The 20,945-nt window shown below is 40.6% G+C and overlaps 1 protein-coding gene across 1 annotated transcript in view; it reads left to right on the top strand.

The window, feature by feature from the left end:
• LOC119567061 overlaps nt 1-20,945 on the top strand; it is a 72,188-nt gene that overhangs the window by 45,959 nt on the left and 5,284 nt on the right. The window contains exon 3 of the transcript XR_006283915.1: nt 8,424-8,548. The gene's annotated coding sequence lies outside the window, so the exon portion shown is untranslated. The remainder of the gene's footprint in view (nt 1-8,423; nt 8,549-20,945) is intronic.

The following is a 20,945-nucleotide window of genomic DNA, read 5'->3' as shown; positions in this document are numbered from 1 at the left end:
TTCAGTTCCTGTGGCGCTGAGATTCTCTATGAAATAGATCAATTTCAAACAAGTGGGGTTCCCTACATCTAAACAATAGGCTCACCAGAGTAGTGGCTGAGAAAACGTAAATTAGAGCTGCGCACAAAATAGCGGGGGATACTTTCCCTGGAAATTTTCCACTGAACAAGCTGAATTTCTATGTGGAATGCAGACACTTCCTGAAAAAAAAAAAAAAAAGAAGTTTTTAAATGAAAAACCAATTTTCTCTCAAAAAACAAGTTATGTTGGAAATTTTTCAGCCAACCCTAATGTAAATCAGTCTGTAAGAAGAAGGGACAAGCATACAGGCAATTGTACAGCACCAGCAAAAATTTTTGAAACAGCCCTGTTATATAAGCAGATGGGGGAACTGATAGGAAAAAGTATTAGTGAAAATTATAATATAGCCTGGAGTGCAGGGGCCCAAAAGGAAAAAAAATATAGGGCCAGGTTTTTACTGGTCCTTATATAAGTGTTCAAATGGTGGTTGGGTAAAAAGTCTGTCTCCTCCCTCGTACACACAGTCAGAGGCAAAGTACAATGGCCATCCTTGCACTGTCCTGAGCATCAGAACTGGTACAGGCTAGTATAGCTGCTGTTAGCCCACCTCTCTAGTGTGTCTCACTGAGCCACAATACTTCCATGCTTAGGTAGTTTGTCTCTGCACTGCCACTTACTGTGAGCTTTCTCCGATTGGGATAATGTAGTTCACCAAAAGTAACAGAAACCCAAGTACTGAGTGCGATTAGGGTCATTATAGATTGGGATTGGGATAAAAACACTAAGAAAAGCAAAACGATAAAGGAAACATTGCACAAGATGGGATGAACTACAAAAACTATTTAAAGCACAAAATCAATGAGGCCCAGCCCAGAAAAGACAGGCCTCCAAAACTTGGCTTGGGTAATACATTGACAGGAACATTAGAGATTACTAAAATAATTAACTGAGTGTTATGCCTCAGAGGCCACCACGGCTGATGAAGAACAGATGACTAAATAAACATTTTTCCATAAGAAGGAGGAGAAATACTGGAAGAAGCCAGGAGAGAAATCAGGAAACCAGAAAGCGCTGTGATCACTGACAGAACCCAGACAGGACTCCTCCCAGAAACCAGAATGAACAGGGCAGGAGATGGAGAGAGTCAGAGAGAGAGAGCGATGTTTTATTAAAAAATCACTGGAAACTGCTCACAGATTACAAACTTGAGAAAGGCTGGTGGTTAAATAGCAAAGGAGTAAAGTGAGACTAGTTATTGGCCCAAGAACTGTCAATAAGACACATGATCTCTGTAGGTGAAGTTCTAATGTTATGAAGGGAGCACAAATGAAAGCTGGATGCACCAGTTACCCAGGTGAGGGCAGGGCACCCAGCATGCCTGGATATTGTGTGCATGTAAGTAATTCTAATGATGGTATAACTCCTGCGCATAAAAGTAAGCAATTCCTGTAGAATATGTTGCAGTCAAAGCCTGTTCTACTGTGATCCTAATCTCGCTGTCACAGTCTCACTGACAAACAGTTGCTTTCACTACTTGCTCTTTATGTGAAAGACTGCATTGCCCCCTAGCCAGAGGCCAATTACTGTTTGGTGGGGCCCTGGGCCAGGACAAGTGGGGGCCCTTCGCCACCTCTTCCATCTGCAGTCCCCCCTCCCGTCCCTCCCTGCTCCTGCCAGGGAAATGGGGTCAGGGCACAGGAGCTTTCCTCACTCTGCCTGCCTGGCACTACTGCTGGGGAGCGGGGCGCAGGGGCGCCCGATTGGCCAGGAGCCCTGGGCACAGGCCCCGTTGGCCCAGTGGCTAATTTGCCTCTGCCCCCAGCCAAACATCATACTTACCCACTTACATTCTCCTGCTAACTTAGGGTGACCAAATGTCCCAATTTTATAGGGACAGTCCTGATATTTGGGGCTTTTTCTTATATAGGCACCTATTACCCCCCCACCCCCATCCCGATTTTTCACACTTGCTATCTGGTCACCCTATGCTAACTATGTGCAGGAGAATTGGTGCTTAACATCAGTTAATAGATCTTGAAACAACAGGAACTAGGAGTTTGCCATGAGAAACGGACTTCCAAAATTATATGGTTACACTTGCTACCATGCACTGAGCGGCAGTGCGCTGAATACCATTGGGCTCACTACCTGCAAATGACCTTGCTACAGTAACTTCTCGGTCACCTGAAAATCTTCAACATTTCCCTTACAAATCAGAGCTTGGTCCAAGTTACAAAGATCAGGTTCAGATCTGAACTTTGCCAAAGTTCAGAAGTATTTGGATGAAGATTCTGATTTGATCAGTTCTAGAGAAAGTGGCCAGTTGCAGGGTTTGGATCTGAATTCAGGCTTTCCCAAAGTTTGATGGTCCTGTGATCCAAAATACAGGAGCCTTATTTTCTACATCTGTAAAAACAGGGAGACTAAGGGTATGTCTATATGGGAATTTAGTGCATGGCAAGCTGGGTTGTAAATTCATAACCTAACCTGGAACACACAAAGTTCCATAGCAGTAGATCAAAATGCACGATAGACCCAGTGTGCAGCTGCAGGGTCCACATGGTCACTTAGTGTGCAGGAGGTTAGTGGACTGTCGATTTATACCCCAGCTTGCTATGCACTAAATTGCCATGTAGAGGAGCCCTAACACTACCCCATCTTTGTAAAGCACTGAGGTTTAAGGATGAAAAGCACTATCTAAGTGACGAGTATTATTATTCATTTAAACTATATAAAAGTTTTGTACCATCAGACAAGGGATATTCAGATATGTATCATCAGTTCATTCTTAACATGAAACACTGATCTAAGACGAGAGCAGTTCAAAATGAGGCCTATTGACACTGTAGATTGTAACTGGTTAGTCTTGCAAATATACATTAATCACAGAGTTGGTAAAACATACATTATTCATTTGCTCTCCTGTAGTCGCTTTAAGGTAAATTGTACTTCCTTCTGTGTAAACATTTATTTAGATAATTGTTTTAATGTACTTCCCTAATTTATTCCATAGGTTGTAAAACATATATGGAGCAATTGCTGTTGGTAGTATAAAGTTTATTTGATTTTTTTTGAAAGGTATCAAACACATTTTTAGATTCATCTTGATTTATCATCTAAATTGTAATTAAATCCCTGATCCAACCTCATTAAAATCAATGGAAAGACTCCCATTGGCTTTAGTAGGAATTCAATCAGACTCTTAGGGCTTGCCTATGCAAACATTTCATTCACTGTAAGGTGGGGTGTAAATTTACCTCACACTAGTCTGCCATGGACTAATTGTCCAGGTGCACCCTGCTGACACCCATTAACCAACTGCTAATGCATGTCAGCAAGGTACACAGACAGTTAGTCCGTGGCAGGCTAGTGCGGGGTAGATTCACACCCCAGCATGCTATGAACTAAATGTTTGCATAGACAATCCCGTAGACAATTTTCATTGACTTCATCAGAAGCCTGGTGGTTTCCTAAATAAATATAAAGAGAGACAGCTGTTGGACATTGATATGGGTCACAAAATCCTTATAAAATCGTTACTTCTAAGTATCCCAGGTATTATAGATTGTTTTCAAAATTCCACAAAGGGTCAAATCCATTGAGCTTAGTTGCTTGACAAAAGTCAGCAGGATGTGATCCATCCAACATAAATGAAGCTAGGAACTGAATACAGGCCAAATTATATTTATGAAAAAATGTATTTTTCTAACTACCAGCACACCAAAATTTCCAATACTTTCTGGGTTGGGTTAGAGGTAGCTTTTCTCCTGGTATTTCAGGACAGTACCTCCATTTCCAGCCATGTTTTACATCAAGAAGGACCTTATGTCATGTAAAACTGAGTTTCCAGCCTTCTGTAGTTACCGGTGTAAATGCTATTATTTAGATATCTGGCTACTTGACCTGCATGTACAAATCAGGTAGCTGCATGCCTATATTCTTGGATTTGTATCCACAGTTAACCGTGGGCACAAAACTGGAGGTTAAGTTGAAGTTCCTTTAAAAATCAACCCTGAGAGGTCTAGCAATCAGAGTGAATCGCTGCAATTTTGCCCCTGCAATTAATTTGAGGCCAGATTGATGACCTGTAAAGTTATTTAGCCATTAATACAGAGCAAAATATCCCAGACTGTTCTAGTCTATCTGTTCTATATAGGTTCTTATACTGTGCTCCTCACCATAGTATGCGAGTGCCTTCCATTTTCACGTTGAGCAACTCAACTACATACCTGTCATATGGTGTTTGTTCACTAGAAGCATGTGCAATGGAATCTCTTGTTTTTGGAGGGTCTGGGTTGGGGAGGGAGATTAAAAACCATATATGTATGTGTTGCTATATATTTATAATTTTCACTGAGGCACAATACTTCCATGAAGAGGTGGTTTTTCTCTGCACAGCCACTTACTGTGAGTTTTCTTGTACTGGGACAATGTAGTTCATAGACAGTAAGGGAAAAAGAAATACTGAGTGGGATTAGGATAACTGTAGATAAGGATAAAAACCTTAAGAAGAACAAGTTAACAGAAAAGGAAATAGTGCATAAAATGTTGGGGTGGCCTACAAAAACTACAATTGAACACCTCATCAGGCACAATGGGGACTTGAACTTGTAGTTTTCTGCCTCCTGGGTGAGTGCACTAACCACTGGGTTAGAAGGAGGGTTGTCTCCTGTTTTGTGTGAAGTTAGGTGGCCTCTAAGAATGCCTACTAGATTGCGCCCTACACATGAGACAGGTAGGTGAACATCTGTCTTTCTCTGGTTCATGGATTGCTCGTTGGGGCTTAGGCAGGCGATAGGTGCCTAGAGGGAGGCAGCAGTGCTCATGCTGAGAGGCAGGAACTTAGGCACCTTGGCAACTATTACTGCAAAAACGTAGGTGCTGAGCGAGTTTAGGCGCCTATGGTGATAGGCAGCAGCCAAGCAGCAGTTTTGTGGATTGCAGTGGCACCTAAAAACAGTGTGAGGGTTAGGTGCTTCAGTATCTTTGTGGGGCCATACCTGGAACCTTGATCTTGCTTCAAAATTTTATGGAAAGCTCATGTGGAGAGCACGGGGCAGGGGTGATTTGTTCATGGTAGCCTGTGTTGCTGAGAAGATGTGCTGCAGCATTCTGTACTAGTTGGAGTTTCCTAAGTGTTGAAAGCTTCATGCCCAGGTGTATTACATTGCTATAATCCATCTGAGAAGTGACAAAGGTGTGGATAACAGAGACCAGGTTATCATCAACCAAGACATGACCTATAAAAGGAGCAGAGTGTGTGGTTTAGAGGAATGTGTGTGGCAGTGCAAACAGGACCTCCTCAGTTCTCGTCCCAGCTCTGCTAGTAATTCCCTGCACTGGGCAAGTCATTTAGAATGGGATTTTTCAAAAGTGCCTAAGTGACTTAGGAGCACATGGCCCATTTCAACTTGTATAGGAAACATCAGCGGGCCTTGTGCTCCAAAGACAGTTAGGTGATTTAGAAAATCCCACCCAGTCTCATATTCTACATCTGTAAATTGAGGATGATAATAATAATTATCCTCACTTAGCTCAAATGAGTCTGTCACAGGCTGACTGGCCCTTTGAGTAGGGTGACCAGATGTCCCAATTTTATAGGGACAGTCCTGTTATTTGGGGCTTTTTCTTATACAGGTGTGATGTTATTGACAGGAACTGTGACTGTATAGAACATTGTTGCACTTGGTCTTGTACAGAGGAGGCCAAGTGGGGTCTCTATCGAAAGATTGTAGTTCACTGGTTATAATTATGCTGTCTGTAGGTGTGTATCATTTTTGTATTTGAAGTTATGAATATTGGCTATGTACTAGTTTGATTTTAAGTAGCCTCAGTGAAGCATTTGGTCAGCTTCTTGAGAAAAGACTATTCTCAATAAGTGCCCAATCAAGAAACACTTAAGCTGACAATGGACTTTGAGAGATGCCAATCCACATCTGAGCTTTCCTGGGAACGTTCAAACTAACATGTAAGTAATGGTTTCAGCCTGTAAAGAACTGAGTCATGCATGAACATGTGACTTGCCCATGTGACTCCAAAACTCCATCTTGTAGCTGTGATTCTGCATAGGAAAACACAAGGGGTTTCCACCCACAAGACAGACTATATAAGGCCCTGGGAAACCCCTCCATTTGGTCTTCAGCTGGTTCAAGAGATAGCCTCTCCATCCCAAAGAGATGCCTGAAAGAAACTGGAACAAAGGACAGTAACCACAGGGTGTGAGTGATTGCTGGACCCAGACTAGGAGGGAGTCTAGTTTGTAAAAGAAGCTTATAGTAACCTCTCTGAGGGTGAGATTTACCTGCATTTAGTTTCTTACTGTATTAGGCTTAGACTTGCGTGTTTTTGTTTTATTTTGCTTGGTAATTTACTTTGTTCAGTCTGTTATTACTTGGAACCACTTAAATCCTACATTTTATATGTAATACAATCACTTTTTACTTAATAATTAACCCAGAGTAAGCAATTAATTCCTGGGGGAACAAACAGCTGTGCATATCTCTCTATCATATCTCTCTCTAACAATTTATGAGTTTACCCTGTATAAGCTTTATTCAGAACAAAACAGATTTATTTGGGGTTTAGATTCCATTGGGAACTGGGTATTTGGGTGTTGGAGACAGGAGCACTTCTTAAGCTGTTTTCAGGGAAGCCTGCAGCTTTTGGGGAACATGGTTCAGACCTGGGTCTGTGTTTGTAGCAGGCTAGCATGTCTGACACAACCAGGCAAGGTACTGAAGTCCCAAGCTGCCAGGGAAAAGGGGCTCAGAGGTAGTCCCGGCACATCAGGTGGCAGTCCCAAGCGGGTTTCTGTGACCCAGCCTGTCACAATAGGCTTCTATTAACCTCCACCTCCTGTCCCGATTTTTCACACTTGCTATCTGGTCACCCTACCTTTGAGGCAAGTTAGGCTCAGCCTGGCTTGCGATGATCAGATAACCAATCCCCAGCTGATCCTGACTATCTGAGGATCAGATGGCTCAATTAAAATTATCAGACACCGCTGAGGAAGAGTTGGGTGACTTCCGTAAAGGACTGGAAAAGCTCGGTTGTGGAGAGAAGTTGTGTCCTGTGACTTACCTGAAGGGAAAAGGTAGTAGGCTCCTGTGTCAGGCATGGGACAAGGCTAACCCGCAGGCAGGCAACCTGGATATAGACTAGGAATAAGGATCTAGTTTGGAGAGAACCAGACCTGGGGGAAAGACTCTGGGAAAGTAGCCCTGAAGGTCAGTGGTTTGGGTAAGATGTGGGCCTCCAGGAAGAAACTCTGGAGGGTCAGTGCTCTACAAGTGAGCGGAGTGGAAGGGTACCTTAAGAGAGGTGGAAGATGCTTTTGTTTTATGCTGTTTGAACTAGAGGCTGCTACTAGAGAGGGCTTCCTTGTGGGACAGTAGACCTGTTGCAGGACTATTGATGGAACTAAGAGGGAAACAGAAATGAAGCTATGACTGCTCTTTGCCACAGTAGGCAGGGAGTGGGTGCTCTCCTAGGCTCTTAGGACTATTCATTACTTAATGCTTATACAGTACTCTGAAGATGTAAACCACAATGCTATTCACAGAAACTGAAGAAGTGTTCTATCTCATACCACCCATTTAAAAGATCAGCTCCTCATACAGGCCAATACAGAGTTCTTTAAAAAAAACAAACAAACAAAAACACACCAAAACTGCATACCCAATATATGTATCTTATTGGCGTAGCATAAAACTAGTTCATGGCCAAAAATACGTCCTGTACAAGGTGCCCAAAAAGTTATGCTACTTCTAGCTGCCAAACATGGGGCTTTATGTCATACAAAAGACACTGGTTGAATCTTGCAACAGAACAAATGGACAGTAAGGAAAAAACACTCTGCCGCTGTTGGAGGATTTTTCTGTTATTTCCAACCTTCTGAACCTCATTTAAAAGAGAGAGGAAGTAATCTGTGATAAAGTGTGACCATGAAACACAAATAAGTATTGCAGGAAAATTCCTATGCATACCATCTGACCGTATAGAATGAGGAAAGGAAAGTGACCCCACTCACATTCCATGCTATGGCAGCAGAAAGGCTGATTCAGCGGCTAGTACTATAAGTCTGATCAAGAGACAAATAAAACCCTGGCTCAAACTAGTAGATGCTGCTTTACCTTACGTATTTATATTGAATCATTAAATATAGCCCCTTTTTGTGGTATTTTGATGAGTGATGTGTGGGATACTAGCATTGCTGGGAAGCAAAATTCCTATTAATGAAAATGGTGAGTGAATAGAGAGCAATGTTAAAAGTAAACCCAGTGATGTAAGACCCCGAAAGCCAGTACCCACACATCACCTCCTCCAGCATATGAGGTATTGGAGATTTTCTTACTGGCAGTTTTTTGGTTGTTGTGCCTGATTGTTTACTACTTGTATTACAGAACTGCTTAGGGGCCCCAGCCATAGAGCAGGACTCCACTGTGCTAGATGCTGTACAAAGACAGAACAAAGAGATGGTCCCTGCCCTGATAAGGTTACAAATCAAGTATAAGAACAGAGACAAAAGGTAGGTGCAACAAACAGACGGGAAGCATAAGAACATCATGTGTCATTACTGGTCAACAAAGTAAGTAGAGGTTACAGTACACCAGCTGCCTAGCCATTGCTAAGTTTTTTGTCAGTATCACAACAGGTGTGGGTGGGTGAGGGGAGTGGGTGTAATTCCACCAGTTTTAGCTAAATGGTTCCTCTTAAAGAACAGAACTTGTACCATTTAAACAGGCAGTCCTAGTTGGGAGTCTTACACTGTGTAGCTGTTAAATGTTTATTAGGTAGCAGATATTTTAAAATAATATCTTGGAGCCTGATCCAAAGGCCATTGAAATAAATGGACAAATGGGTTTCTATTGATTTCAACGGGCACTGGTTATTCTTGTCCTTAACATTATTCTCCATCAGTGTGTTTGGTGAACTTCAGGATATTACCTTTCCCAAGCCTTTTCTGAGGGTGATTAATTAGGGAGCTTGGTTGGGGTAATATTATTTGGAGTTGAGAAATTGTAGGTGGCCTTTATTAAGATCTAGTGTTATAGCCCTTGTTTGGGCATCCTGCTTTCTTAATATATGAAAGAAGCCTCTTTTATATAAAACCTAGAGTATAAGTGAGGCACAGTAAATAAATGCAAATGACTAAATAAATGTTACCATGGTTACATGATTATCAATTACTGTAATCCTTCCATGGCCATAAAACATTGACTAAAGAGGTGGTGATTGACATTACAAAAGCTTAAATGCTGATGTCTTTATGGAGATCCTACAGGATCAAGTTTTCTGCCTTGCCACTGTAGTAATTACAACTGATTATCAGGAGTGGAGGGAATGAAAGAACAAAGAAATCTATCAGCCCATTGTGTTTATAAATGAAAATTGTCTCTACATATAAGAATGCTACATTGTAGCTGGACAATATAAACGCAGTTAGACTATAATCTGAAAGGCAGCTCAGCCAAGTTAGTTCTAGATATCTGAAAATTGCAGAAGATCTGCTGCAGAAGTGGTACATATATGATCCTACACTTGCATAGCATGAAAATAGACCCTTAGCAGTACTTACAGCCAGCTAAGAACAGTCTATATGAATGCTATATGCTGTTTTCAGCACAGGTATGCCATTCAGTTTAACAAAGGTGAAATCCTGGCCCCATTGAAATAATGGAAGTTTTTCCATCGACTTCAGTGGAGGCAAGGTTTCAACCAAAGTAACTGCTTTCTTTTATGTGGTGATATGAATATGTTGTGCTATGGTGTCAACTATAATAAATTACCCTATGAAATTCACCTTTGATTTAATCCAGCAAGAGAAGGAAACTTCAAAGCAGAGGTTACCTGAGTAACGTTACTCTCATCCAAGTGCTATAGGAATCTCTGAGCAACGTATTATGTTATACTAGGCTCAATGAAGAGTTAAGGACTGTCAGTTAGCCTAATTTAGGAATGTCCTTGCTTTTCTGGGTTTGATATAGAGCCTTGTCTCAATGTGAAACTACACAGGAGTGACTTTTCATGCATCAAAGTACAAATAAATCCCATAATATAATTTGAAGGTATATACTATTTAAAATATATCATACTGGTGGGGAGGGGAATTTCTTGTTTAAAATTTTAATCTAATTTAACTCTCCTGGAAGAGGCCAGAATGACTGACATCCCTGGAGTCCAAAGTACTCTTTTATCCACACGTAGCAATTACTGTGTAGGCAGCAGCAGTGCAAGCTTCCCCACTCCCTGCCTGTTACCAGTCCCCAATCCCACCCAGCTGATGTATCTCAACCTGGACCTGGAGGACCCCCACCTCTATGTGATTGAGTATTTTAGTCTTCATGCCAATTTGTTCCTTTACCTCCCTACTAAGGCTACCAAGGGTTTTAATTAGTGTAAGTTGTGGCAGTGGTTTTTGTGATGTGGATACCTGGACTGAGACCATTAACTCATTTTATATAGGCCACTGAACAGCCATCAGATGGGAACAACTTTCAGATGCCACAAGCTAAGCCAGATTCAACCAAGTGATTTGCTGGCGATAGGCTCTTGTTCAATACCATTTTTGTGAGATACCCAGTCCCCTTCCTTGTGTGTTTTTTAATAGAATTTTTGTTAAATGATGAGGTGCTCGACTATGGACTTCAGAGTTCAGGTTGTAGCAAACTGCAGCAGGTTCCAGCAAACCTCTGGAAAAATGGAATGATAATGGAAGTGCTTTACTGTCCCTTAACTATAATATCAACCTGGGGTGACACTAATAATATTGTGTACTGCAGGCAGAATTATAAACTACAGTACATAGAACTTCCATACAGTACAAAGTGCACACAGGGGTTCTATGCTAAGTTAATGGTTTTAGTGAATTCCTACTAAGGCTAATAGTCTTTCAAGTAATTTGGAATATTAATTTATGATTTATTAATCATTTTCACTTATACAGCACTCTAAGTTTACATAGACACAGAATGAAATCCTGACCATACTGAAGTCAATAGTAAAACTCTCTTTGACTTGAATGGGGCCAGGATTTCGCCTACATTATTGTTACCCCTTTTGACCTGAATAGTTATCCAAAATTCAGGGCCTTGTGGGTTGTTTCCATTAGGAGAAGAAATTGATGATGGAGTCGGGTATTCTTTGCTACAATCCTATTAATTTACAAAGAATGAACTGATAGTTCTGTTTCCCTCAACACAGTAGGAATCAAACAGCAGGAGACAGTTTTTTTGCTCACACTCCCAAGCCTCTTTCCAGCTAGTGCTTTACTCAAAAGTTCTCTTAGCTTTTCTCAGAGTCATGCTGCAAGTGCATCTCTGGCTATGCCCTTGGCTTTCTGCTGTTTCTCTGTCAGCTTCTCTGGTGTTTTTGTTGCTTCTCTCCCACACAGACACACAGCTGTAATCAAATCAATACCCTACCCCTGCATTTATCAGACTCTTGGGAAACCCAGTGGACCAAATGGCCCAGCTACTGCCCAGGTCAGCATGCAGTCTAGTCTTTGGATGGTGGCTTTCCATTGTTTCAACAAAGGAGCATTTAATTGTTCCTTGTTTAAGCTGAATGGAAGCTAGCTGTCATACCCAGGAGCCTCCAAGGGGTGTATGACAGCGTGTGTAGCAGTATGTAGTTGGATTTTTAAAAAGTCCTTTTGCCTTAAAGCTGATGTACATTAAAATATAAACAGATCGTACAGATTAAACCAAACGACAGAACTCTCCTCGCCCTCTGTCCTCTCTGGATTTTTAAATACGACCAGCCCTTTAAAAAACCTGCAAACTCCTAGTCCACCCCTTTCTGGGAAACCTTAAAAATAGATAAAGCTTGTAGGGAGCCCCGCTAGTCAACAGCCTCAGACTCTGTTGGCTCAAGGAGGAAATCAAATTCCAGAGTTGAGGACACATCATGGAAAATGTGGCATCATGTAGCACCTTTCTGATTATACTGGCAGTAGGTGTTTAAGAACATAAGAACGGCCATACTGGGTCAGAACAAAGGTCCATCTAGCCCGGTATCCTGTCTTCCGACAGTGGCCAATGCCCGGTGTCCAAGAGGGAATGAATAGAACAGGTAATCATCAAGTGATCCATCCCCTGTCACCCATTCCCAGCTTCTGGCAAACAGAAGCTAGGGACACCATCCCTGCCCATCCTGGCTAATAGCCATCGATGGACCTATCCTCCATGAATTTATCTAGTTCTTTTTTGAACCTGTTATAGTCTTGGCCTATACAACATCCTCTGGCAAGGAGTTCGACAGTTTGACTATTTAGTGCAGACAGATCATAGATTCTATTGACAAAGGGCTTAAAATCCAAAGGCAAAGCAAAACAAGTCAAGACAGGACAAATCATACACAGAATGTGGTGTGGCCATTTTCTCCTTCAGTGCTGCTTTCTGGCACAGCTTCTCTGCAGCGGTGGAATGCAGTGGCCTGCCTTTGAAGTGTGAATATTCTACAGAAGTGCTGGCACTTCAGAATGACATCCCTCCTATGCAGGAAAGCCCCAGAGTTGTATTTTGTTTCACATTGTAGGAGCACTCAATGTCCCTGACTATAGAGAAATCTCCATAGTTGTCCTAGCAGCAGTGCAACTACGCTGGTTTGAGAGCTACTCTAGATAGAACATAGGTGTGTTTACCACTGTGTCATCTAAAGATGCTCAGAGGCGGGTTAGATGACATGGTGGTAAATATACGTAAGCCCTGTCTATACTAGTGCTCCCACTCTGTTGCTACTACCCATGGAGTTGCACTGGTGCTAGAGTAGTAGCAGGAGACTTCTTTCTGACCTGAGAGGCAGCTAATTGTTAACTGACACCACTTGAAGATTGAATTTTTTACTCAGAATGTCCTGTGTGATTACTGAGTTAAACTTACACTGCAGTTATACAAGAATACTCAGACATAAACACCACCTAGAGGCAAGATAATAAATTAAACTATGAAGATTTATAGGTGAGAGAACCAAACTCGTGTGAACCATTTTGGCCCACCTTCAGCCACTGTGGAGCTGAGACCCCCAATATAAGCTGAATATTTTTGGCTACTTTGCTTCAAACTAATCCTTCTAGGAAAGAGACAACATCAGCCGATGATAACTGGAGGCTAACATTTCACTCAAGAAGTATTACGTTTAGCGAGAACCTTTTGAGAGGGACAATATTTTACATATCCCTGACATTGGGAAGATATTTGTGGGGATACCTACTGGTAACTGTGTGAATCAGGTAATTCAGTCCTTCCTGATCCACTTCTATTTTTTTTTTTTGCTTTATTTTAGTGGATATTAGATAAAATAAGGGTCAAATGTATCAAAGGGATTATTGGTTAAAGCTTTTTTGAATGTGACCTGTGAGACCTGTGCACCTCATGCCGACAGTTTGAGAAATGTGCATCGTTTGACAACTTCCAAGTTTCCAATGATCAGTTGTGACTCCTAAAATGCACTAAGACACTCCCTTTCCCTTTAACTATTATTATTATTTGTATTACCATAGCACCTAGAAGCCTTATTGTGCTAGGTGCTGTACAAACATAGAACAAAAAGATAGTCTCTGCCCCAAGAGCTTACAATCTAAGTAGTTTGCTATCTAACTTACTTTGCTTCTATGACTACAAGGGCAATGAAACATAAGAACCATGCAAACCTTGGTTTAGCTCTGCCTTTCTCTCCCCTCATGGAAATCTCTGTGGGAAGAGATTTGGGGGAGATGGACTAGTAAAACTCCACAAAAATCTTCTTGCAGAATTTTCGTTGGATTGTTTGATCTATAGAAAGCTTGAGGTTCTGTACCCAGGTTCCATTCCAAAGGGTCCCCCCACTTAAAATGTCCCAAGCTTCTGCCCTCAGAAACCATGAATCCTGGAGGGGGGCACAGGAGACCAGGACCTTCCCAGTGCAATTCATCCTTGTGCAGAGGGGGAGCACAAGGCTCATGGACCCTTAAGCTGTCTATTTCAAGGGCTTAAGGAAGATTTAAGTACTCCATAGATCTTGTGCTGGCCCCACTGCACATGGCTCCTTTGGCCACAGTGTTGCACTGGGAGCTTCAGTTCAATGGATTATCCACCATGACCCCCAAATCTCTTTGAGTCAACCCTTTCCCAGCTACAGTCCCCCATACTGTAAGTATGGCCTATAGTCTTTGTTCCTAGATTTGCATTTAGCCATATTAAAATTGTTTGCTTGGTAAGCTGGGCTCAAGCAATGGTTTATGCTTACCAAACATATTGTTTGCTTGGTAAGCTGGGCTCAAGCAATCCAGAAAGGTCTGTATCAGTGACCTGGCCTCTTCTTTATTTACCACTCCCCCAATTTTTGTGTCATCTGCAAACTTTATCAGTGATGATTTTGGTTTTTTCCAGGTCATTAATAAAAATGTTAAATAGTTTAGGGCCAAGAACCAATCCCTGTGGGAGCCCACTAGACACAGACCTGTTTGATTCCCTGTTTACAATTACATTTTGAGTCCTATCAGTTAGCCAGCTTTTAATCCATGTAATGTGTGCCATGTTAATTTTATATCTTTCTAGTTTTTAATTAAAATGTCATGTGGTACCAACTCAAATGTTTTATGGACATCTAAGTATATTACATCAATACTCTTACTATTATCAACCAAACTTGCAATATCATCAAAAAAGATGTCAAGTTAGTTTGACAGGATCTATTTTCCATAAACCTGCATTGATTGGCATTAATTATGTTATCCTCTTTAATTCTTTATTAATTTTGTCTTGTATTATTCCTCCATTATCTTGCTGGGGATTGATGTCAGACTGACAGGCCTAAAATTACATCTTTTTTACCCTTTTTAAATACTGGCACAACATTAGACTTCTTCCAGTCTTCTGGAAGTTCCCGATGTTCCAAAACCTATTGAAAATCAACATTAATGGTTCAGCAAGCTCCTCAGCCAGGTCTTTTAAAACTCTTGGATAAAAGTTATCTGGACCTGCTAATTTTAAAATGTCTAACTTTAACAGCTGCTGTTTAACATCTTCCTGAGATTCTAGTAGAATGGAAAGAGTGTTATATGATATAACTACATCATCTGTTTTTTTCCAACTACAGAATAGAAATATTTATTGAAAACTTCTGACTTTTCTGCATTATTATTGATAATTGTACCATTTCCACCTAGTCATGGACAAATACCACTGTTAGGATTCTTTTCTTCCTAAAATACTTAAGAAAATTCTTTATTGTCCTTAACTCTCCTGGCAATAGAGTGCTCCTTGTGTTCTTTTGCTTCCCTTATCAATTTTCTACAATTTCTAGCATCTGATTTATATTCATTGCTATCAACTTCCACTTTCTTCCATTTGTGATTGTTTGTGTGTTTTACAGCTGCCTTCTCTCCCTCTCTAAACCAGGTCTTTTTTTAACCAGTATTGCTTTCTTCCTCAGTTGTGGCTTTTCAGGAATCTAGTAAAGTATTCATATTTATCATTCACATTTTTTTTATTACATTCAGCTGATTTGTATCATAACACTTTTCAGCGTTGTGAAATTGGCCCCTTTAAAGCGCAAAAGTATAGATAGTTCTGATCTGGAGTCTATTCTGTTTGCATATTATAAATGTGATCAAGTTATGATCATTTTACCTAAGTTACCATAAAGATAAACTGATCACAGAACTATAAATTAATCTGTCAAGACAAGATCTAATATAGAATTCAAGAGTAAGAGAATCAACAGTAAGTGATGTGTGCCGGGGAGCTGTGGGATTTTCTGAAGTGGGGCTCCCTTGATCTCCCCTATTGAAACTGTTTCACTGTGGATAAATAATGAAAGAATGATTCCGTCCAGATAGGTGCCCAAACCACTGGACCATAGTCATTCTCGCTCGCTCTCCTTCCTCCCCCCCACAACAGTCAGAGAGAGAAAGTCATGCACTCAATATGTGCAATACTTTACTTTTTTCATTTAAGTACACATCTGAGTTTGATGCACCAAACATCCCTTTATTTGGCTATACAATCATAAAAGCCAAGAGGCAGTTTGCACCTGGCAATCTTTCAGATTTGGAGATCATGCTGAAATTTAGATTTACACACCATCTAAAGAGCTTAGACATTTTACTCTGGGTGAACACCACCCTTTATAATAACAACCATTCCTAGCTTTTCACTGTGCAGTGGTGTGTTAAACATTCAGGCTAATGGCATGACATTCTGATATTTCTGAGATATAAATGCATTCTGGGATGTATACATTATAGGAGTAGCAATAAATTGCATTTGAAGGGACAGCAACTGCATGCTTGAAAACAGGTGGTCTTAGTGCTCTGAATAGTCCTGATCCTGTATGTCAAAGTTAAGCACATTTGAGTCTGGTTGTCTTTTAGGTTTGCTGTTTCTCTGTGATTGTAACAGCTGAGAATTTACATTAATCTGTATGTGTATGTATACACATATAGATAGAGATTACAACACGTGTGTATCTCTCATAAATTGCAGTCATGTGATAAACTGCATTTATACCCTATGATCACCTCCCCTGCACTCCACCCACACTACCTGTAGCACTCCAAACTTCTGATCCGCTTTCAGACAATTGCTACTTGAGCACATAAATCAAATCCATATAAATGTTTCCTTCTTTCCTCACATGTGGAACTCCCCCCACTTTCCTCCGCCCCGCCCCCCAAAAAATTACATTGGCTAACATGGGTAATAGTCAATGCTGGGCAAGAAACAGGATGAAGTTTTTGATCTCTCTGAGTCCTAGGGGCTAGAAACAGGAGCTGTGTACTATTAGAAGATAAGGAATCCCCTCTTCCTTTCTGGTGGGATAAAGCTTTCATTTCTGACTGATTATGAAACACTGGAACTTAAAACAGTGATGTTCTGATGTATGGAAAATATAATTTAGTGGGGGAGAAGAGCTGAGCTCTGCAAAGACACGGGCCAGTCATCCCTCCCCCACCCCCGTGGCTGGAAGCAGCTCCCATCTCTTTCCTCCTGCATGGTGCACAAAGGCTGCTGCTGGCGACATTCTGGTTTGAACCCTGGCAGAAATGTGGGGAAGGGGGGCATGTGATCCTGCGTGCACCCCCACATGTTGCCTCGGGAAGACGCAGCACAAGAAGCGGGTCCATCCCAGGGGCCCAGCCAACATGGCAGGTGGAGAGTATTGGGCAGGGAGGGGAGGGTCGGTTGGTCACCCCATGTCAGAGATGTATGGGAGTGTATGTGTATCACCTCTCCCCGGGTGTGTATGTGGGGGAGAGGGGTGTGTGTGTCACTTCTCCCCGTGTGAATCCTACAGTCTTAAAGATAAGAAGGTAAATAAAAAGAATCCAACTACACAGTATTTCTTTTTAACAGGTCCTCAGCCAACTCAATGTTAATTTGAACGTTTGTACTGCATAGTTCTGACTGATTGTCGTTGAACTCGCTTGAATATAAATAATTTTACCAGGTGTCCTGTATTCAGCATACAGAAATACGGTCACCCTGTTTAGACCTGAATTGACAGCCTTTCATCCTCACACCACATCATCTCCACAACCTTGTACTCACAATGCAGATGTGCTATCGTACCTAGACAAAACAGAATTTGCTAAGTAGGTGGTGGCAGCCTTAAGTAGAGATTTTCTTTAAATCTCAACCTTAAAGTTTCAGAGGTTTTATGTTTATTAAATGAAAACATCAACAGCAGCTCGTTTTATGTTTACAATGAACTGATTCTTGTCAAACAGTGCCTATTTGACACCGAATAATATCTAAGATATTACATTCTGCCATTCTGCATTTACTGTTTCATTTTAAAATCCAAGTCCACACTCACTCTTATACACACCTTGTATAATAATTCAAGTGCTATAATGGCATTTTATCACTGTAAATTGTTGCTAACCTGACCTTAAATCTATCCTGCTGGCTAACATTAACCACAACGCTTCAGAACTGTCGCTGTCTTAGCCTCATGCATCCATTCATTACATCATATTTTTTCCTAGGATCTTTATTTTTAATAACAATAACTGAACTCCCACATGTTCAATTATTCCTGGTAACTCCGTGACACTTTAACAGTTGTTAAAGAGGCAACATCAAATTTTTCATGCTCTGGGTATTGCAAAACTAAATCAATCCTTTACACCTATAGAAATAAGACTAATTTTAAAAAAACCCTACAAAAATCACAAGAAAAGGTAATGATTGTCTTCTCCTTGCATTCCTGCTGAGCCTTCACACTTGAATTCATTGCCAGTAGCCTTTTCCATATAATAAAAAATGTGTATCCGATTGTCAGTTTGAAGACTTTCTTCCTATTTGGACCTGATCTAGATAGACCATAAACCAATCAAGGAAGCTCTAGATGTCAAAGTGGTGTTTGCTTTTCAAATTAGTCAACCGGTCAACCAGTGTCCAAATGACAGGATCAACTAGTGATGAGGATTTGTTCGGAGAAAAGTAATCTGTTTACTTTGTGCAACTCCTCTTGAGTGCAAGTTTCTATAGCAAAGCCATGAATAACACACAGAGATTTTTCTGTAAAAATTCTCAAGCAATTTTCTTTATTTGTTGGAAACACGGAATCTGATGCTTGCAATTACTATAGAACCAAGAACAACTCTTACATTAGCACCAAAGAGGAGGAAAGGTACAATACCAAACACACACAATAGTGCTGTAACAGTCTGGATACTGAAATGCAGAAATATGACTTGACATAATGACCATAACTAGCACATGTACACCCTGGCGTATGAACTGGCCCTAAGCTAGAATGAAAATATTATATTCTTTATGCCTACAATTATTTAGATCACAAGCCTTGAAAGCACTTCACTTTAAGCAAATAGAGGTTAAATGTGAAGGGAAAATTTTGTGTTTTGGTTTGAAAAAACATCTTATATTCCTAGCAAATCCAATCCAGATATTTTAAGTCAATTTTAGAAGAAATAATCTTGTTTGGTATATTGCATACATGGTATTATAGTACTGTTTTTTCAGATGTGCATAAGAACATAGTACATTTTCCTCTTATGGAATTATGGGCCTGCTCCAGAGCCCAATGAAATCAATGGGACTCTTTCCATTTGGAGTGGAGTCTTTGGATCAGGTCCTACGTTACATGGGTTCATCCAAAGAATAGGCCCCCCAGAACTGTGGTAGAACTTTACTCATTCAAAAATAGGCTCAATTCAGAAAGTATTTTTCATTTGTAGAGTTGTAATGAATTATCTTCTGCCTGGTTATCACTTCTTAAATTTAGACACATACTTCCAATGACCAAGATAGAATACTTTTAATTTTTATTATGTCCAGCTAAGTATCTAGTATTTGTCATGTACCCCAATACCTTTTTATGGGAGTGCCAATTATGAAATACTATTTTGCAATAACTTTGGAAAACTAGTAGCTATCACTGGAACCATTCCTTGAAATTAGAAAGACAATAATTAGTATAATTTATTTATCTTTCTCCAAATAAATATTATATCTTCTATGGTCCAGCCAAATATCTGAAGAATGAGACAGCAACATTTTAGGCAAACATTGAGGGGTTTTTTTTAATTTAGAAAATAGTTCACAATATAGTCTGACCTCTAAAGTGCCTGGAATCTTCACCCCTCTCCCCATACCATACCGCTGCCATTTGAGATCGGGAATAATGCTGATCTGCCTTAGAATAAAAAGTGACCAGGCATTCTCTGTAAGGGTCTCTTTCCTTTGCAATATTCTCTCCTCAACCTGTTCTAAAAAAGCCCAAATAGAGTGACAGGCACACACAAAAAGTCCATCTGTTTCAGTGGGCATTTGTGGAGGACTGAGGCAGCAGTGGGGGGGGATTTGTCTGGTAGGGTGTTGGTGATTAAAGCCCTATTATAGGTCACATGACCGATCAGATGAGGTGTGGTAGGGTGGAGGGAAGAAGAAACACTGCTGCCTTGATTGATGTTTGGTTACTCCTGTGGTATCAGGTTTTTAAGTATATATATGGCTTCCCAGAGCTTTTGATAGGCATCCACTGGTATGGAGTTTCTTCTGAACTAAAATCAAAATAGTTTATAAAGATCCAAAAGACAACCCACTCCCCTCTTTCACCAGCTAAATCTAGTAATATCCCTTGACTGAGCTATTGGTGATTATCCAATAATGAACAGGGGATATTCTGTCACTCACAGGAGTTCTGGCCAATCAGTTGAGAGACATCAGCTTCTTCCCCTAGGCCATTATCATATACCTGAGGAGACAAAGTGGTGGACCAGCTGTGCTAGAAGAATAAAAAAACACAAGTATTCTTTCTCTTGGGAGTTTTTCCTATGGGAAGGAAAGATCAGGTCCTAAAACATTTACAATCCTTCTTAGTAAAGTTGGGAAGATACCAAAATACTAGTGATTGAAGGTGATCTGGGGAAATTTCAACTATTTGCCTTGAAACTTAATGATTTTAACTACTGGCTACCATTCTTTTAAGCCACTTCTACACAACTGAACAGCTATTTGGGGCAGGGCCCGTGACTATCCTTTGGACAATACTGCAATACAAACTAAATAATAATGACATCAGATAAATGGGTTAAAAATCATGGACATTCCAGGGCTTGTACTAACATACAGGAAAAAGTTAAATTCTGTCTACAGCATTGACTTTGAAGAATGGCCTGGCAACACACATAAATTGGAGCTGTCTATATGGTTTGGTTGCTGTTGCTTCTTTATGGTTCAGAAAGAGGCCCAAGAGATTGCATCTCTCTGACCACAACCTCACTCATTCTCTGGTCAGTTAGTCTTCCTGGGTTGACAAGAATTGAATTTATAATGCAGAAAAGGCAAAATACCTTTTTTAAAAAAATTGTTCAAACCTTCTTTTAAAATAAGAAAGGAATAGCACAAGCCTCATTCCCCCTGCATATCACTTCTAACTGTTGATACTTGGGTATAGGGGTAATGTAAATGGGG

This window comes from Chelonia mydas, chromosome 9 (genome assembly GCF_015237465.2).
Source record: "Chelonia mydas isolate rCheMyd1 chromosome 9, rCheMyd1.pri.v2, whole genome shotgun sequence".
Lineage (NCBI taxonomy): Eukaryota > Metazoa > Chordata > Testudines > Cheloniidae > Chelonia > Chelonia mydas.
This window is presented reverse-complemented; position numbering and strand designations above follow the sequence as displayed.